This window comes from Schistocerca serialis, chromosome 3 (genome assembly GCF_023864345.2).
Source record: "Schistocerca serialis cubense isolate TAMUIC-IGC-003099 chromosome 3, iqSchSeri2.2, whole genome shotgun sequence".
NCBI lineage: Eukaryota > Metazoa > Arthropoda > Insecta > Orthoptera > Acrididae > Schistocerca > Schistocerca serialis.
In genome coordinates this window covers 282,609,283-282,628,520 of record NC_064640.1, presented here as the reverse complement: position 1 = coordinate 282,628,520, position 19,238 = coordinate 282,609,283, and positions in this window count along the sequence as shown.

The following is a 19,238-nucleotide window of genomic DNA, read 5'->3' as shown; positions in this document are numbered from 1 at the left end:
ATTATATTCTTCTCGAACAAAAGGGAATAGGCAGGTATATTTCACCATTCAATAAAAGAGACACGATTCAGAGATTCTTGATTGGTGCCCAATGTAGGAGTGTTTCCAAGATTTTACTGGAGTTTTACAATATCTGCCGTCACTTCACGCACGTACACTGCACTGACACCGATCCACTCACATCATCAACAGCCCAAACTACAATTATACGATGTAACCGTTAACACAAGTGTTATCTGCTGTAACATATATTACTGTTAAGCAAATTATATAATTCTGAGAAGCAATCTACCGATGTTTAGTTGAGCACAGTTAACAAAGGAGAATGTGCAGGTACAGTCGTGCACAAAAGTATCCGAACGACCTGAATTGCATTTCGCCTGAGTCGCATGCAACCCGCATAACGCAGCTGTCTAGCAGGTCCTCTAATCGCTCCTTGGTACAGTCGTTTGACTATTGAAAATGGTTCCAACAAGTCATCGCTAGAAAACTCTGCTCTGTATCGCAATAACTCAAGATGTAAAGTAATACCACGATACTACAAATATCAGGGAACACCATATCACAGATAAGACTGTCCTTATGTCTTGTAAGCTCACATTTATTGCAATAAATGACATACCTGAAATGTTATCACTCTCATTATTACGTCAGATAGGTAACGTACGTACTAAGTTCGTCGTATTCATGATTTCCTCTTCAAAGTAACATACCGTACTTGTTATTTAATACAAAATGACATTAAAATTTAAGTTATTCATGAGCAGCTAGTTGAGAATATGTATTAACTTCAAATGTCACGACGAACCGTCTCGTTCTGCATATGGATTCAAACCCAGGTCATGCAGACTAATATTTCGTGACTGACGGAAACTAGCAGTCATTCCTGACTAGGCATACAGAGAGTGATATATCTCGATTTTAGAAAGTATCAGTTAGCAAATATCAACTTTAAATTATATAACGTAAACATTTTTAACCGACACGAATTCCTACCCAGCATCTATTGTCCCTGTTAACGAACTACGAGAGATGTTAAGTATTGCTTCTTCATAAGTAACTTACTTAAAATGCCGTGAGGTAATGCTTTGTGTTGGACAGGAATTGGAACCCAGAACCTCATCGGATTGTTATCGAAGCACAATCAACTGTGACGTATCGGATTTTCTCGTCAGTAGCTAGATGTTTTAACTGAAATGACGAGACGTAACATTAATTTTTTCCTTCCCACGACTCCAACCCGGCACCTATCGCTGTTATATTCTAGAGAAAACGAACGTTAAATATGGCTTGGTTACACCAGCAGCGACATGTGAGCACGTTTGAACTAGAAACAATATGACGAAAAGTTCAGTGCTGACTGGGAATCGAACCCCACACATATTGTTGTTAACTACACACAAAGAGACGTCAGTAACCGAATTTTTCTTCACCAGCAGTTCGGAATAACAACCTTGAACTTACAGTGATCTCTCAAATAGTTCTGTCTCACTGGGAGTCCAAAACGTCAGATATCGTTAGTGTTGACAACGAATGAAAATGCATTAAAGATCAAAATAATTATCCTCCAGCAGATAGGTGCTCTCATGCTAGAGCCTAATACATAACGAAAACTTTAGTGCTGGGCCAGGATTCGAACCCATTCACGCGCAATATATGGACATGTTGAGGAATCTGCAGTTTTGAACAAACAACAAATTGTAGTCGAGCTGTATTGCCGCGAAGGACTCAAATTCCGCGTTAAGAGCGGTCTGAGTTGCGTTCCAAGCTCAGAACCAATTTTATCGACATACAGAAGCTCAAATGAAAGATGGAATAAGTGTCCTGTGACCCTACATAGCGTTTGTTTTGTCAGTAGAAATAAATATCTAGTATAAGAAAGATTACTGGTGATAGAGTTCCCACATTTCGCCACTCCTGACTATATTGTGGTTCAGCGTAACGTCTACTTGGTAGACAAGGAATTTCATGTTTAATGTGGATTTCATACCACAATGACATTTTTCTTTCTTCACTTGGCCTAGCCAGAAAAGAATAGAATCTGTCTTTCCCTATTAAAAATCATCGGCAGAATCAAGAATCGAACCTACACCACCACCATAGGAGCCTATCATCAATCCAACAGACCACCAAACGTTCATCTCTGAGATTCATTTCTCTATCATAACAACGTTGTGGCACACTCGATGAGAATTCTGACACACAGGCTCCCTGTAGTGGTTTGTAGCATGTTCGGTACTTTCGTTTACTTGGTTGACCGAATCGCCATGAACTAGCTGCCTCGGCGACCCTGTGCATACATTCCACTCTATTTTCTAGTCACCGAAATAAAATCGCGTAACTGCCACCTATACAGAACTGCCAACAGTGTAGTACATAGAAATTTAAGTAGAAAGAGTTCCTTTCCATTTATTGAAAACGTCGTGCAGTGCAAAAGAAAAACTGTAACTGTCTGTCTCTCAGAAGTCTAGATCCGGCCATATGCATTATCTCACAGCACTGTGGAATTAAGAAGTTCTGGAGGAACTGTTCTTGACTTCTGGAGACGCTGTAGCTACATGACAGCTACTAGCGTAACGGTAAGCGTCGCGCACACTGGGTAAGACGTCGCGAGTTCTATTATATTCACTGCTACATTTTTTTGAAACGCTATACTGCTGTCTTCTGAAGTTATCAATTTAATGGAACTTTGAACATAATTCCCTTCACTTCTCAGCCCAAAATAGCCACATGTGGAAAAAGGGCTAACTTCTGCAACATTTTGTTCTTTCCAGGTTTAATAGATGGACAGGCAGCAGATGCATCTCGAAGCTTTTGTATTATGTATGAGGCGAGCGCATAGTGCCAAAATAGTCAGAAAAGTATTTACTACATTAGTTGTCGACTGGCAGAAGCATTTTATTCTTCTTCAAACCTTGTTTGACTGCTTTAACTCAGAACACGTTATCTACATGCATGTAATCAATAAACTGCATGTGCATTGTCAGACTGTTATAGATAACATCAGAGAATTCGTATATATCGTTGATAATTAATTTCTCTCTCATGTTTAGTATTGTTTTAACAACACTAAAAGAAGCCTTACGAAAAATGTGCACTTTATTATTAGAAATGAAATAAGACTACCCATGATAACCTTACGACAAAAGTCTTTTTTAATAAAAACTGAGTATCTGTACACAAGCGTGCTTCCATCGACACAAATTAGTAAAATACTACTCACCTAGATTTCGATTGGGTCTGTCTGTAATTAGTATGCTGTGTCATACTCAACCGGTATGCAAATGTGGCATTTCATAAATAAAGATATGTATTCCTAGAAATCTAAAATTTCCTTGTTAGCAGCGGAAACAAGCGTTACCTGTTGTGCAGCATTGTAAGTTTCTCACCATTGCACTATGAGCTGAAAGTATTTTCTTGCGATTTTCTTATCGATGTTTGATCTGACTTCATATAGCTCTTTCACAGAAGGGATAAAAGCGACGTAGTCAGCGAGAATGGAACCGCGAACCATAACGGATGCTATTTCACAGGTCAGCACATCCCCACAGCCCTAACAAAGAGGAATGTGTTGTGCCTTCGTCTTAAAGGCCAATAGTGACTAGAACTCGTAAACTGCTATTTAAAGGACGAGATTAGTTGCGATTTCCACGTGCAACGGCTTTCCTGGGCTGAAAACCGTAAATTTACAATTTTGTGTTACACCTCAAGCGATAATAATTCAGATTATTCAATGGAAATGACAGGAAACATCAAGTGAATTTTGAGGCTTAATTCCGTGCACACCAGGAAGTAACTCGTCGATCACAGAGTTGCCAAACATACCTTGCCTTGTTGCCAAATCTCAGTTACAGTACCAGCAGTAAGAAGACGAACTGATGTGATCCTACAGCAGGCTGGGAAGTGACCATAGCTGGCGTCTCAAAGACGCAGCTGCTAAGGCCTGGAATACGTAATGCGTCTGATTCGCATTTCTGTAACTAGGTTTAGGGATAGGAGCGTAGTTATTAATAATATTCAGAACTGACTGCAAACCATGCATCATAAATCAGTAACTCTCATAGCTGCTTTTATATTTCTTTCGTAACTGCACTCAAAACTAAGAAACTCATTCAAGAAAGTTTTCGTGACTCGCTGATTTTCGAGCACACCAAACAAATAAAAAGAGAAAAAAGAAGGTGTGTGTGTGTGTGTGTGTGTGTGTGTGTGTGTGAGAGAGAGAGAGACAGAGAGAGAGAGAGAGAGAGAGAGAGAGAGGTAAAAATAAAAAAGAGTGAGAGAGAGGGTAACAATTGTTGTAAAGAAATTGAATACCAGTATGTAAGGAAATCTTTGATTAAAATGGCACATTCCACATCATTACGAAATCTCGTATTCATGATCTATGTAACAAGTATTAATCTAATCTAATCTAATCATATTGCTGACAAGCTGTGAAGAGTCACGAATTACCGAAATTTTCGCCAATGTCAATAACCAAATCTAAACTTGAGAATACAAGACGACAGTTTTTGTAATATATCGGGACTCCTATCAAAACCCTTTCATCACTGTTAACTAACCATGAAAGATGTCTGATATACCTGCATTCAGTAGTAACAAAGTGCGTATGCATTTAGAGATGAAGTGCATGATGTGAAGCTCTGTAACTGAGATACGAAGCCAACACGTAATCGGATTGTCAACTAAGTAAAATCAAATGTTACATATCGGTTTTCCTTACCAGCTGCTAGGTGTTTGAATCTGAAATATGGATACAAATTTTTGTGCCTGAGCGACAATCGAACCGCACTCCTACCGTTCTTCTTTATCGTCCACAAATATAGCTTAAGTATCAGTTGCTTACTCACCAACAGTAAGAGGTATGCGTGTTCGACCAGAAATTGTCGGCAAAACATGAACAGACATTAAAAATGCACATTAATTTTCACTAGCAGGCCGGTGTGCACGTGATAGGGCTTGAAATGAAATTATGAATATTTTTGTACTGGAACAGGAATCGGACCCACATACTTACCTTTGGAGGAGACCCAGAGAAGATTCTAGTCTTGGAAAAAGGAACGATATGATCGAACTATACTGTTCCAAGAGATTAAGATCCTCAAAATAGGAGATATGAATTCGAATCACATTCCAGCACCAAATTTTTCAACGTCTCTAGTTCAATCAAGTACAAGTAAAATAAGAGCCCTGTTCCTTTAAATGGCTATCGGTTCATCAAATAAAATAAAATTTTCTAACGTAAGTAACTTTTTTGGCGACAGTATTTCTGTTTACCATGACCTCCACCTATGTCATTTCGCAATGTAAACTGGCTCTGCCCAGTTGGGAATGAAGGAACATGATGTTTAATGCGGATTCTGGATTATAACATCTTTCTCTTGAGGTTACGATAGGTATAGTAAATCTGTTTGTGCCTCTTACAAGTAAATATGTGAATCCCCGCATTGCACTTGTGATAGTTCGTTCCAGCAGACCATTGTAGCCACATTCCCCAGCCCCAGGAGTGTGCTGTAACAGATGATGTGCTTAGCTTACAAAATTAGTCACGGCGAAAAAAATGCGAGCCTATTAAATGGTTAAGAAGAAGCAAGCTTCTGAAGCGGTGATTATGCTATTCTCATGTCAGCAGGTTGTAAAGACTCTTCTAGGCAACATAGCCTCGATGTGAAGCCACTTTGAAATTTTCACTAATTCAGGAAGTTTCTTAGTTTGAGAAAATCCACTGTGAAGTGTGAAGTTACCGGATAATTTCATTATTACCGTTATTATTACTACTATTTTCTTCAGACCGTTACTTAAACTGGTGTCACTGTGAGCTAAAATTTATGGTCAGCGACTAAGTGTAAGGGCAATGAGTCGGATGCGGGTTTTGCAACTGTGAAATACTTTCCTACATTATAGAAGCGAATATTAGATTTGAACTAATATTCCGAAAATTTTGAACTTGGTTAGTTTACAATGAAAATCTTCTTGTCCATTGCAAAAGAAAACAAACCATTTTCTAAAACATTCTCTGTCATACTCAACTTGAAACAGGTCACGTCGAACAAATCATGTGGAAGAACTGACATTGACGTATATCACAAGGCAGTAGGATCTCTTGGCTTTTGGTTTCGCAATATTCGACAGCCATTTCTAGGTGCAAGTAAATGAAGAATGGCAGCGCGTTTTTGTTATCAAGTAAAGTCTTCATCAATTACTTTAGTTTTAATGTAATCTACGAGTAATTGCTGATTTTTGATATTAATATGAAAAGGATTTTGTAGACAGGGAAAGAACCTCTTCTTGGGCAACTACTTCTGTAATGACCAAAAGGCCTTAAATGATCTTCAAGCACATGTGTTGCAGCAGCGGTTTGAAGAAAATTATAGTAATAATGATGGTAATAATTGAATTATCCGGTAACTTCACACTTCACAGTGGATTTTCTCGAACTAAGAAATTTCCTGAATTAGTGAAAATTTCAGAATGGTTTCACATCGAGGCTATGTTGCCTAGAAGAGTCTTTACATCCTGCTGACATGAGAATAGCATAATCTCCGCTTCAGAAGTTTGCTTCTTCTTAACCATTTAATAGACTCGCATTTTTTTTACCGTGACTAATTTTGTAAGCTAAGCACATCATCTGTTACAGCACACTCTTGGGGCTGGGAAATGTGGCCACAATGGTCTGGTGGAACGAACTATCAGAAGTGTAATGCGTGGATTCAGACATTTACTTTTAAGAGGCACAAACAGACTTACTTTACCTATCGTAACCTCAAGAGAAAGATGTTATAATCCAGAATCCGCATTAAGCATCACGTTCCTTCATTCCCAACTGGGCAGAGCCAGTTTACATTGCGAAATGACATAGGTGGAGGTCATGGTAAACAGAAATACTGTCGCCAGTAAAGTTACTTACATTAGAAAATTTTATTTTATTTGATGAACTGATAGCCATTTAAAGGAACAGGGCTCTTATTTTACTTGTACTTGATTGAACTAGAGACGTTGAAAAATTTGGTGCTGGAATGTGATTCGAATTCGTATCTCCTCTTTCGAGGATCTGAATCTCTTGGAACAGTATAGTTCGATCATTTCGTTCCTTTTTCCAAGACTAGAATCTTCTCTGGGTCTCCTCCAAAGGTAAGTAGGTGGGTCCGATTCCTGTTCCAGTACAAAAATATTCATAATTTCATTTCAAGCTCTATCACATGCACACCGACCTGCTAGGGAAAATTAAAGTGCATTTTTAATGTCTGTTCATGTGTTGCCACAATTTCTGGTCAAACATGCATACATCTTACTGTTGCTGAGTAAGAAACTGATACTTAAGCTATATTTGTGGACGATAGAGAAGAACGATAGGAGTGCGGTTCGATTGTCGCTCAGGCACAAAAATTTGTTTCCTTATTTTAGATTCAAACACCTAGCAGCTGTACTTAGTTGACAATCCGATTACGTGTTGGCTTCGTATCTCAGTCACAGAACTTCACATGATGCACTTCATCTTTAAATGCATAAATACTTTGTTACTACTGAATGCAGGTATATCAGAAAACTTTCATGATTAGTTAACAGTGATGAAAGGGTTTTGATAGGAGTCCCGATATATTACAAAAACTGCCGTCTTTTATTTTCAAGTTTAGATTTGGTTATTGACATTGGTGAAAATTTCGGTGATTCGTGACTCTTCACAGCTAGTCAACAATATGATTGGGTTAGATTAATACTTGTTACATAGATCATGAATACGAGAATTCGTAATGATGTGGAATGTGTCACTTTTAATCAAAGATTTCCTTACATACTGGTATTCAATTTCTGTACAACAATTGTTACCCTCTCTCTCACTCTTTTTTATTTTTACCTCTCTCTCTCTCTCTCCTCTCTTTCTCTCTCTCTCTCTCTCTTCTCTCTCTCTCTCTCTCTCTCTCTCTCTCTCTCTCTCTATCCGTCTCTCTCTCTCTCTCTCTCTCTCTCTCTCTCTCTCTCTCTCTCACACACACACACAGACACACACACACACACACCTTCTTTTTTTCTTTTTATTTGTTTGGTGTGCTTGAAAACCAGCGAGGCACGAAAACGTCCTTAAATGAGTTTCTTAGTTTTGAGTGCAGTTACGAAAGAAATATAAAAGCAACTATGAGAGCTACTGATTTATGATGCTCAGTTAGCAGTCAGTTCTGAGTATTATTAGTAACTACGCTCCGGTCCCTAAACCTCGTTACAGAAATGCGAATCAGACGCATTATGTATTCCAGGCCATAGCAGCTGCGTCTTTGAGACGCCAGCTATGGTCACTTCCCAGCCCGCTGTAGGATCACATCAGTTCGTCTTCTTCCTGCTGGTACTGTAACTGAGATTTGGCAACAAGGCAAGGTATGTTTGGCAACTCTGTGATCGACGAGTTACTTCCTGGTGAGCACGGAATTAAGCCTCAAAGTTCACTTGATGTTTCCTGTCATTTACATTGAATAATCTGAGTTATTATCGCTTGAGGTGTAACAAAAGATTGTAAATTTACGGTTTTCAGCGCAGAAGAGCCGTAGCACGTGGAAATCGCAACTAATCTCGTCCTTAAAATAGCGGTTTACGACTTCTAGTCACTATTGGCCTTGTAAGAGGAAGGCACAGCACATTCCTCTTTGTTAGGGCTGTGGGGATGTGCTGACCTGTGAAATAGCATCTGTAATGGTTTGCAGTTCCAGTCTCACTGACTGTGCCTTTTTATCCCTTCTGTGAAAGAGCTACATGAAGTCAGATCAAACATCGATAAGAAAATCGCAAGAAAATACTTTCAGCTCATAGTGCAATGGTGAAAAACTTACAATGCTGCGCAACAGGTAACGCTTCTTTCCACTGCTAACAAGGAAATTTTAGATTTCTAGGAATACATGTCTTTATTTATGAAGTGCCACATTTGCATACCTGTTGAGTATGACACAGCATACCAATTAAAGACAGACTCAATCGAAATTTAAGTGAGTAGTATTTTACTAATTTGTGTCGATGGAAGCACGCTTGTGTACAGATACTCAGTTTTATTAAAAAAGACTTTTGTCGTAAGGTTATCATGGGTAGTCTTATTTCATTTCTTATAATAAAATGCACAATTTTCGTAAGGCTTCTTTTAGTGTTGTTAAAACAATACTGAACATGAGAGAGAAATTAATTATCAACGATATATGCGAATTCTCTGATGTTATCTATAACAGTCTGACAATGTAGATAATTTATTCTGAGTTAAAGCAGTCAAACAAGGTTTGAAGAAGAATAAAATGCCACTAGCAGACGACAGCTAATGTAGAAAATACTTTTCTGACTATTTTGGCACTATGCGCTCGCCTCATACATAATACAAAAGCTTCGAGATGCAACTGCTGCCTGGCCATCTATTAAACCTGAAAAGAACAAAATGTTGCAGAAGTTAGCCCTTTTTCCACATGCGGATGTTTTGGGCTGAGAAGTGAAGGGAATTATGTTCAAAGTTCCATTAAATTGATAACTTCAGAAGACAGCAGAATAGCGTTTTAAAAAATGTAGCAGCGAATATAATAGAACTCCCGTCGTCTGACCCACAGTGCGCGACATTTACCGTTACGCTAGTAGCTGTCATGTAGCTACAGCGTCTCCAGAAGCCAAGAACAGTTCCTCCAGAACTTCTTCATTCCACAGTGCTGTGAGATAATGCATATGGCCGGATCTAGACTTCTGAGAGACAGACAGTTACAGCTTTTCTTTTGCACTGCACGACGTTTTCAACAAATCTAAAGGAACTCTTCCTACTTAAATTTCTGCGTCCTACACTGTTGGCACTCGTCTCATCACCAGCCCAGAACTTTAATCTAATGCCGCAGTTCACAAAAGCATTATCAGCTGCAACACGTATCACTGTGAAGCAAATTACATATTTATGAGAAGATATCTACTGATTTTTAGGAGAACTTCGTTTACAAAACAGAATATACAAGTACATTTCAACATAAGTAGACGAAACACTTTCCTGCTTCTGTGTTCCTCGGCTGCTGCTCGATGCAGGATGGTCTTCCAGATTTAAGAACGCTTACCGTCGCTTTATGCACAAACACATTACTGCCATTAGTGTCCTCACAGCATCACCAGCCCGAACTACAAATATACTCTGCCACGTTTAACGCAAGTCTGCTTCAAAGCGTATTACCGTTAAGCAAATTACATAATTACGAAAAGCCATCGGTCGATTTTTAGCTGAACACCGTTAATAAAAGGCAATGTTCGAATACATTTCAACAGTCAATAAATGAGATACATTCATGTTTGTGTGTCTATTGACTCCGGCCGAGTGCAGGACCATCTTCTAGATTTCACTCGAGTATTACAACAGTAATGGCAATTCACCTGTGAACAGTGCACCACCGCAGAGGCACTATGAGCACTACCACAAATTTTATCTATACGATCCCATGGTTCACAAAAATATTAATTGCTGCAACTCATATTACTATTCAGCAAATTGCATAATTATGAGAAGCAGTGTGCCGAGTTTTAGCGGAACACCTTTAACAAAAGGCAATACGCAGGTACATTTCAACACTCATTACACGATGTACATTGACGCTGCTGTGTAGCTTGAGTGCTGCATGGTGTAAGATGGTGACCGAAATTTCGCTTGGAGTTTACTTCGCTGGTGTACACCTTGCCGCCCTGGAAGACCTGTATCGGGCTGTGCTCCGCTGCATCAGCAAAAGATTGTATTTCCTCTCAGCTGTGGACGCCTAGCAGGCATCTTCAGACACGAATTCATACGACCTTGAGAAAGAATTTCCAACTCAATCACATAGTCACTGTAACAGCTATGGTTACCAAAACACATTATGATTGAAGTATTGTCATGTGCCACTCTCACACACTTTCTTTGAGTCTCCACGTTATTTAGAAACAGCCAGGGCCTGGTAGGTAGCTCAAAACGAAACGAGAATGGTGAATATTCGTTTGAGAAATGGAATTCTGGGCGGAGACCATTGGCCCAAAAGTTAAATTATACGCTAACTTCGTATCAAGGGTGACTTCAGCTGATCACTGAACACTGGTACCTGACGGTAACAAGGACAGGGAATGTATCAAATGCAGTTTCTTAGTAAGGATTTTCCAGAGGCAAAATCGAATTATGCACAGTTTTACATGGTACTAAAACAACACGAAATTCTAAGACAGCAAGCAGACTTTCATGTCGTAGGAGTGAATGAGAATTAAGGAGAATTAATTACGATTCAGTAGAGGAGGACATAGTTGTTGACTGGTATATCTGCACAACGGTGAGCTGACTGCTCACACCACTGCTCTGGTTACTCTACTTTGCCTGCTATGCTTATATACTCTGTTTGTTGTGGTTAATTGTATTTACGAGCATCTGCCTTGCTATTTTTGTGTGATTACTCTTCTTTTTTTTTTGGATAGGATGATGGCAGTCCGTCTCTCATGAGCCGAACCTGGAGTAGTAGGCTAATAGTTATAGTGATACTTAGTTTATTTGAAGAATGACTTTAAATGAAATGTTATGCCGTAATTTGTGATCCTGTAGAAGTTGTCAAATATACTGTGATGTATTTCATGATTTTTGCAAGGGATATACAACATACTTGGTGGGAGATTAAACTAGTGTACACAAATTCTATTGTGTCTCCGGGAAACACTGGGGAATTTACGCTTACAAATACTTTGAGAATTTAATGTTCCATATGTTAGGATCTTATTTCTTCCTCTGTGGCTAGTTAAGTGATTTTGATTTAGCACCCCTTGAGAAAAATACTTATTTCGTGGTTTATAGTGGTACATATTATCTTTCCATCGACTTTTGGTACCGTAAAATAGACTGCGTGTACTCTGCCCGTGTCACGTTATACGGCTTTCTTAACTGTAGCTTGTGCTTATGAGGCTGGTGTTGATTTGAGCTCTTCGCTGACAGTCGAGTGTACACGCGTGAAGTGTCGGTATGCGTTGTAAAATTCGAGTGAGATCTTGGACACCGCCATGCGCTGGGCAGCAGAGAAGGGACACAGTGGCGTGAATGTATCTCGTTTACCGAGTGTTGAAATGTACCTGGACATTGCTTTAGGTTAAAATTATTACTATAAAACCCGGCAGGTTGCTTTTCATAATTATGTGGCTTGCCTAACTGCAATGCGTGTTACAGCAGACAGTACCTGTGTGAGCTATGGCATCGGGTAGTTTTAGTTTGAGCTGGTGCTGATGTGAGCGCTTCTCTGGTGGCCGAGTGTACACGTGTCTACCATTGTTCTAATGTAACATGTGCAATTAAAGCGAGCTGCTCCCACGACACCTGGCAGTAGTTACCTGTATTACGAATGGTTAATACTCAAACGATTTGGCTTTGACGCTACCCCGGACTGTGGGTAGTGGTACGAAGATGTACTTGTCCATACTGGTCGCCGCTAGACCATCTTACGGTGATAGTGCTGAGCAATGGAAATAGTGTCAACCTCCTGTAACGTGGCTAATACATAAATGGTTTGAGTAATAATATTGATTCTCATCTATGGTTTCCAAGGAGGAATAGGAACAACCCTTTAATGATATACTTTCTTATGCTACGTACAAGGCACGACGTACAGTAGACCCCCATTACCAGTGAGACATCAGTGAGTTTATATAGTCACATTTTGCTGTCATTAATTTGTGAAACCTGCTACTTTTATTGCTTACTCTATTTTTCTCTTTCTGTCACCGAGCAAAGTTGTTCCACTGATCTGACATTACCAGTTCTATCTTTCTATTACAACGACTAATACTGAGTTATTGTTCCTTTCTTACCGCGATGTCCATTTTATCTATTCTCCAGTGATTTACAGTAGGGAACGAACCACCGCTTGAGTGGTTAGTTAAGCAAGCAGCCAGTGTTATTTTCTCGAGGAGCGATCAATATGCTAATAATCAATCGTTAAGTGGTCGAGGGACAACGGGAATAACATTATCCCATTTACGTACAGCAGTTATAAGGTTTCTCATTAACTTCCCGTGTCCTTCTGGGGTGTGCACTTAGCACGAAGTGACTAGCGATCACAGAGGCCCTTAGCTGTTCGTGGCATTTACACTCCTGGAAATTGAAATAAGAACACCGTGAATTCATTGTCCCAGGAAGGGGAAACTTTATTGACACATTCCTGGGGTCAGATACATCACATGATCACACTGACAGAACCACAGGCACATAGACACAGGCAACAGAGCATGCACAATGTCGGCACTAGTACAGTGTATATCCACCTTTCGCAGCAATGCAGGCTGCTATTCTCCCATGGAGACGATCGTAGAGATGCTGGATGTAGTCCTGTGGAACGGCTTGCCATGCCATTTCCACCTGGCGCCTCAGCTGGACCAGCATTCGTGCAGACCGCGTGAGACGACGCTTCATCCAGTCCCAAACATGCTCAATGGGGGACAGATCCGGAGATCTTGTTGGCCAGGGTGGTTGACTTACACCTTCTAGAGCACGTTGGGTGGCACGGGATACACGCGGACGTGCATTGTCCTGTTGGAACAGCAAGTTCCCTTGCCGGTCTAGGAATGGTAGAACGATGGATTCGATGACGGTTTGGATGTACCGTGCACTATTCAGTGTCCCCTCGACGATCACCAGTGGTGTACGGCCAGTGTAGGAGATCGCTCCCCACACCATGATGCCGGGTGTTGGCCCTGTGTGCCTCGGTCGTATACAGTCCTGATTGTGGCGCTCACCTGCACGGCGCCAAACACGCATACCACCATCATTGGCACCAAGGCAGAAGCGACTCTCATCGCTGAAGACGACACGTCTCCATTCGTCCCTCCATTCACGCCTGTCGCGACACCACTGGAGGCGGGCTGCGCGATGTTGGGGCGTGAGCGGAAGACGGCCTAACGGTGTGCGGGACCGTAGCCCAGCTTCATGGAGACGGTTGCGAATGGTCCTCGCCGATACCCCAGGAGCAACAGTATCCCTAATTTGCTGGGAAGTGGCAGTGCGGTCCCCTACGGCACTCCGTAGGATCCTACGGTCTTGGCGTGCATCCATGGTTCGCTGCGGTCCGGTCCCAGGTCGACGGGCACGTGCACCTTCCGCCGACCACTGGCGACAACGTCGATGTACTGTGGAGACCTCACACCCCACGTGTTGAGCAATTCGGCGGTACGTCCACCTGGCCTCCCGCATGCCCACTATACGCCCTCGCTCAAAGTCCGTCAACTGCACATACGGTTCACGTCCACGCTGTCGCGGCATGCTACCAGTGTTAAAGACTGCGATGGAGCTCCGTATGCCACGGCAAACTGGCTGACACTGACGGCGGTGGTGCACAAATGCTGCGCAGCTAGCGCCATTCGACGGCCAACACCGCGGTTCCTGGTGTGTCCGCTGTGCAGTGCGTGTGATCATTGCTTGTACAGCCCTCTCGCAGTGTCCGGAGCAAGTATGGTGGGTCTGACACACCGGTGTCAATGTGTTCTTTTTTCCATTTCCAGGAGTGTCCGGAGCAAGTATGGTGGGTCTGACACACCGGTGTCAATGTGTTCTTTTTTCCATTGCCAGGAGTGTACACTCCTGGAGATGGAAAAAAGAACACATTGACACCGGTGTGTCAGACCCACCATACTTGCTCCGGACACTGCGAGAGGGCTGTACAAGCAATGATCACACGCACTGCACAGCGGACACACCAGGAACCGCGGTGTTGGCCGTCGAATGGCGCTAGCTGCGCAGCATTTGTGCACCGCCGCCGTCAGTGTCAGCCAGTTTGCCGTGGCATACGGAGCTCCATCGCAGTCTTTAACACTGGTAGCATGCCGCGACAGCGTGGACGTGAACCGTATGTGCAGTTGACGGACTTTGAGCGAGGGCGTATAGTGGGCATGCGGGAGGCCGGGTGGACGTACCGCCGAATTGCTCAACACGTGGGGCGTGAGGTCTCCACAGTACATCGATGTTGTCGCCAGTGGTCGGCGGAAGGTGCACGTGCCCGTCGACCTGGGACCAGACCGCAGCGACTCATGGATGCACACCAAGACCGTAGGATCCTACGCAGTGCCCTAGGGAACCGCACCGCCACTTCCCAGCAAATTAGGGACACTGTTGCTTCTGGGGTATCGGCGAGGACCATTCGCAACCGTCTTCATGAAGTTGGGCTACGGTCCCGCACACCGTTAGGCCGTCTTCCGCTCACGCCCCAACATCGTGCAGCCCGCCTCCAGTGGTGTCGCGACAGGCGTGAATGGAGGGACGAATGGAGACGTGTCGTCTTCAGCGATGAGAGTCGCTTCTGCCTTGGTGCCAATGATGGTCGTATGCGTGTTTGGCGCCGTGCAGGTGAGCGCCACAATCAGGACTGCATACAACCGAGGCACACAGGGCCAACACCCGGCATCATGGTGTGGGGAGCGATCTCCTACACTGGCCGTACACCACTGGTGATCGTCGAGGGGACACTGAATAGTGCACGGTACATCCAAACCGTCATCGAACCCATCGTTCTACCATTCCTAGACCGGCAAGGGAACTTGCTGTTCCAACAGGACAATGCACGTCCGCATGTATCCCGTGCCACCCAACGTGCTCTAAAAGGTGTAAGTCAACTACCCTGGCCAGCAAGATCTCCGGATCTGTCCCCCATTGAGCATGTTTGGGACTGGATGAAGCGTCGTCTCACGCGGTCTGCACGTCGAGCACGAACGCTGGTCCAACTGAGGCGCCAGGTGGAAATGGCATGGCAAGCCGTTCCACAGGACTACATCCAGCATCTCTACGATCGTCTCCATGGGAGAATAGCAGCCTGCATTGCTGCGAAAGGTGGATATACACTGTACTAGTGCCGACATTGTGCATGCTCTGTTGCCTGTGTCTATGTGCCTGTGGTTCTGTCAGTGTGATCATGTGATGTATCTGACCCCAGGAATGTGTCAATAAAGTTTCCCCTTCCTGGGACAATGAATTCACGGTGTTCTTATTTCAATTTCCAGGAGTGTATTTCGTATCGTCTAAGTGCCATGATCTGTCATGCAGCCTTTTGTCTAGCTGCAGATGTACACATGTCTCACGTGAACACTAATCGCACTCTAGCCTCAGTTGGATGCCGTGGGCCCATATACAGACAACGCAAACATCTCCGTTAACATTGCAGTAACTGTTATTGGTTCTGTACCTTCTTTCCGTTCCGTGAACAGGCGCTGGCAGCTGTAAATCCTTAATTTAGGGGCCATACCGATTCTTAGGGTGGAAGAGTCATTCTATTCTTATTATCAATCGATTAAGAATGCTTGCATTAGAGATTGTTCTGTTACCACTCTCCAACATCGGATTACCTGACCCCATGCACTGCTTATTCGTCGTATTCCCTGTATGGGTAACTGTAGAGTCCTTGTCCCCTTACCTTGTCGTTTCATTTGTGTAACACAGCGTTGGTGGTACGGAATCATATTTTGCAAACAATTATCGGCGAATGCGTCCCATACAAATATGGGAAGCTCTTTTGATGTGGCCCCACCAGCGTGTCTTCGCGACAATGCGCAATCTAATTTACAATTTACTTATAGTGCCATACTCTTTCCAACAGAATCTGATGAAAAATGATAAGCTAAGGTATCATTCCGGTTTTCTTGCACTAGGCGCTTAATCTCGTGTTGCTAACAGTGATAGTAGGGAGCATTTGGCAACCAGTTCTTATGCCTAACCTAATAACAATATCACTTCATTGCGGATAGCATTTTGTTCCGACACATACGTATCTTCACAATATTGAATTCACTGAACAGCACTAATGTATTACTCGTCGACTTCGTGTCGCTGACTGTGAATTTTTCAACCTCTGTTAAGACATCACTAGACAGTCGTGTAGTAGACTGATGCTACTGTTAAGCTTGACTGCCATAACACTTACCAGACATGATCCTACCGATAATTCTCTCTAAGCCACTGCGGTCAGCAGCAGCACACTTCGATTTGTGTTGGGGTGGATCTCTCACCCTTAACATCTACGGACATGTTCATTATCTTTATTTCTTGTATATGGTATTCCCTTCCTTTTTTTTCAGAAAAGAAGCAGCACTCTGAAGTACCGTCAGTACCTTAGTTTGTCATTAATCTCTCGGGATTAGCTTTTTCATTGCCGGTTTGTGCCAGCTGTTTTTCGTCTGATTTAATCAGTTTTGGCACGGACCAATTGGATCCTTAAGTAGTTACAAGACTAGAACCCTCTCCTAAAGTGACATTTGTGGACACTTGTTTCTGGTTTGCTGAGTAGGGAGCTGCCCCCTGTGGTGCGCAACCCACCAGTTAGCTTAGGACGCTACGTGGCCGAACAGCGGATCATGATTACCTTTCAAGCTACCACACGTCTCTAGCACATCCATCGACATGTCTGAAAACAGATACATCACGTAAAGAACATGTCAAAAAACTATGTCTTAATTTTCTTTAGGTCTTCTGTAAAAAGTAGAATTAGTGTGAAGTCTGCCTTTGACCTAGCTCCTAGTTTCTGTAGACTTTCTATAAGTATGTCAAACGACTGTCGTTACAAGCCTCATTATTTTCAGTGATATCCGTGAATTTAATAGCCCCAATGCTCAGCTTTTATCAGCTATAAATCTTTGCTATTTTCTGTAAGAAGAGGAGGACTTGCTGACTTGTGCAACAGTCTTGAACCACTAGCGGTTGCCAACATGCTATAAATATTGCTTATCGATTGTTTCGGTTGCGAAACAACCCAATCTCGGTATATTGTTATATTTGCCTCCACATGAGTGCTCAGACTTGCGACTTGCAGAAATGACTATAAAGTGCCTCCTGCCTCCTGTGTATTTTCCTGCTGACTTAGCTCTCCTTCAGTATATTACGGGCATTGTTCAACTTGCGAACACATACTTGCTTGAGTGCGAAACCAAATCCGTTCTTTTCGTACACAACTGCACTACTAGTTCGTCGCAACACCTTGCAGTATCAGAGAGAGACAGAACTATGGCAGGGATTAATTCCCACACGTCAGCCATTTACAAATCAACACTCTTGGGTCTGGTCTAGTGCCCCACCTCATACGTCGCTATAAATTAAAGCAACGCTGCAGTTCCCTGCCTTATTGTTGCTCCATTCAAAACAAATCATGCGTGCAATACCGCCGTCACAGCTCCGCATCCGTGGGTGCCATGTTTACCTTGCCTGGCCTGTTGGCTGTCGGCTGTTACTACACTCTGCTGGCGGCTCCAGCTTTCATCGCCCAACCGCGCCTTCACTGTATTTTGATTAAATTTCCCTTTCCCTCGACTAGGACTGACACTAGCACGGCTCAAGGTTTTGTCTGTGATGCAACGTTTAACAGAAGTATTATCGGCAGTAACTTATATTATTGTTAAACAAACAACATAATGATGATAAACAATCAGCCGAATTTAGGCGGAATGCGGTTAATGAGTCACTTCATGCAGATATAATTCAGTAGCTACTAAATAAGATTCAGTCACATCTGTCTGTCCCCTGGCTGCAGCCCAGTGTAGGACCGTTTATCTGTTACTACTCGAGTATTGCAGCGCCTACCGTCACTTCACACGTTCTCACTGAGCCGCCAAAGGGACTCTGACATCTTCACCAGACAAAATACTGTCCACTTTTTTTATCCGTTGTAACATACTTCATTGCTACACAATTTATGTAATTATGAGAAGCAATCTGCCGATTTTAAGCGGAACACCAATAACGAATCACTTCACGTCGGTACATTCCAGTAGTTACGCATTTCATTGTGAATAGCAGAGTAATCATGTATATGTTAATGTAGTGACTGAGATTAGGTCACGTCTGGGTGTCCCCTGGCTGTTGAACAGCGTAGGATAGTTTTACTGTTACCACTAGAGTATTACGACGCCTACCGTCACTTCACACAAGCTCACTGAACGGCCACAGGGGTATTGACATCATCACCAGACAAATTTTTGTCTATGCGATGCAACGTGTAACAGAAGTATTATCTGCTGTAACTTGTATTATTGTTAAAAGAAATTACATAATGATGAAAAGCAATATGCCGATTTTAAACGGATCGCTGTTAACGAATCACTTAATGCAGGTACAATTCGGTAGCTAGTAAATGAGATTCAGTCACGTTTGTGAGTCCCGTGGCTGCTTGCCTGTGTATTACCGGATTACTGTTACCACTCGTGTATTACAATGCCCCCCATTACATCACAGGTGCACACTGAACCACAACAGGTGCACTGACAACGTCACCAGG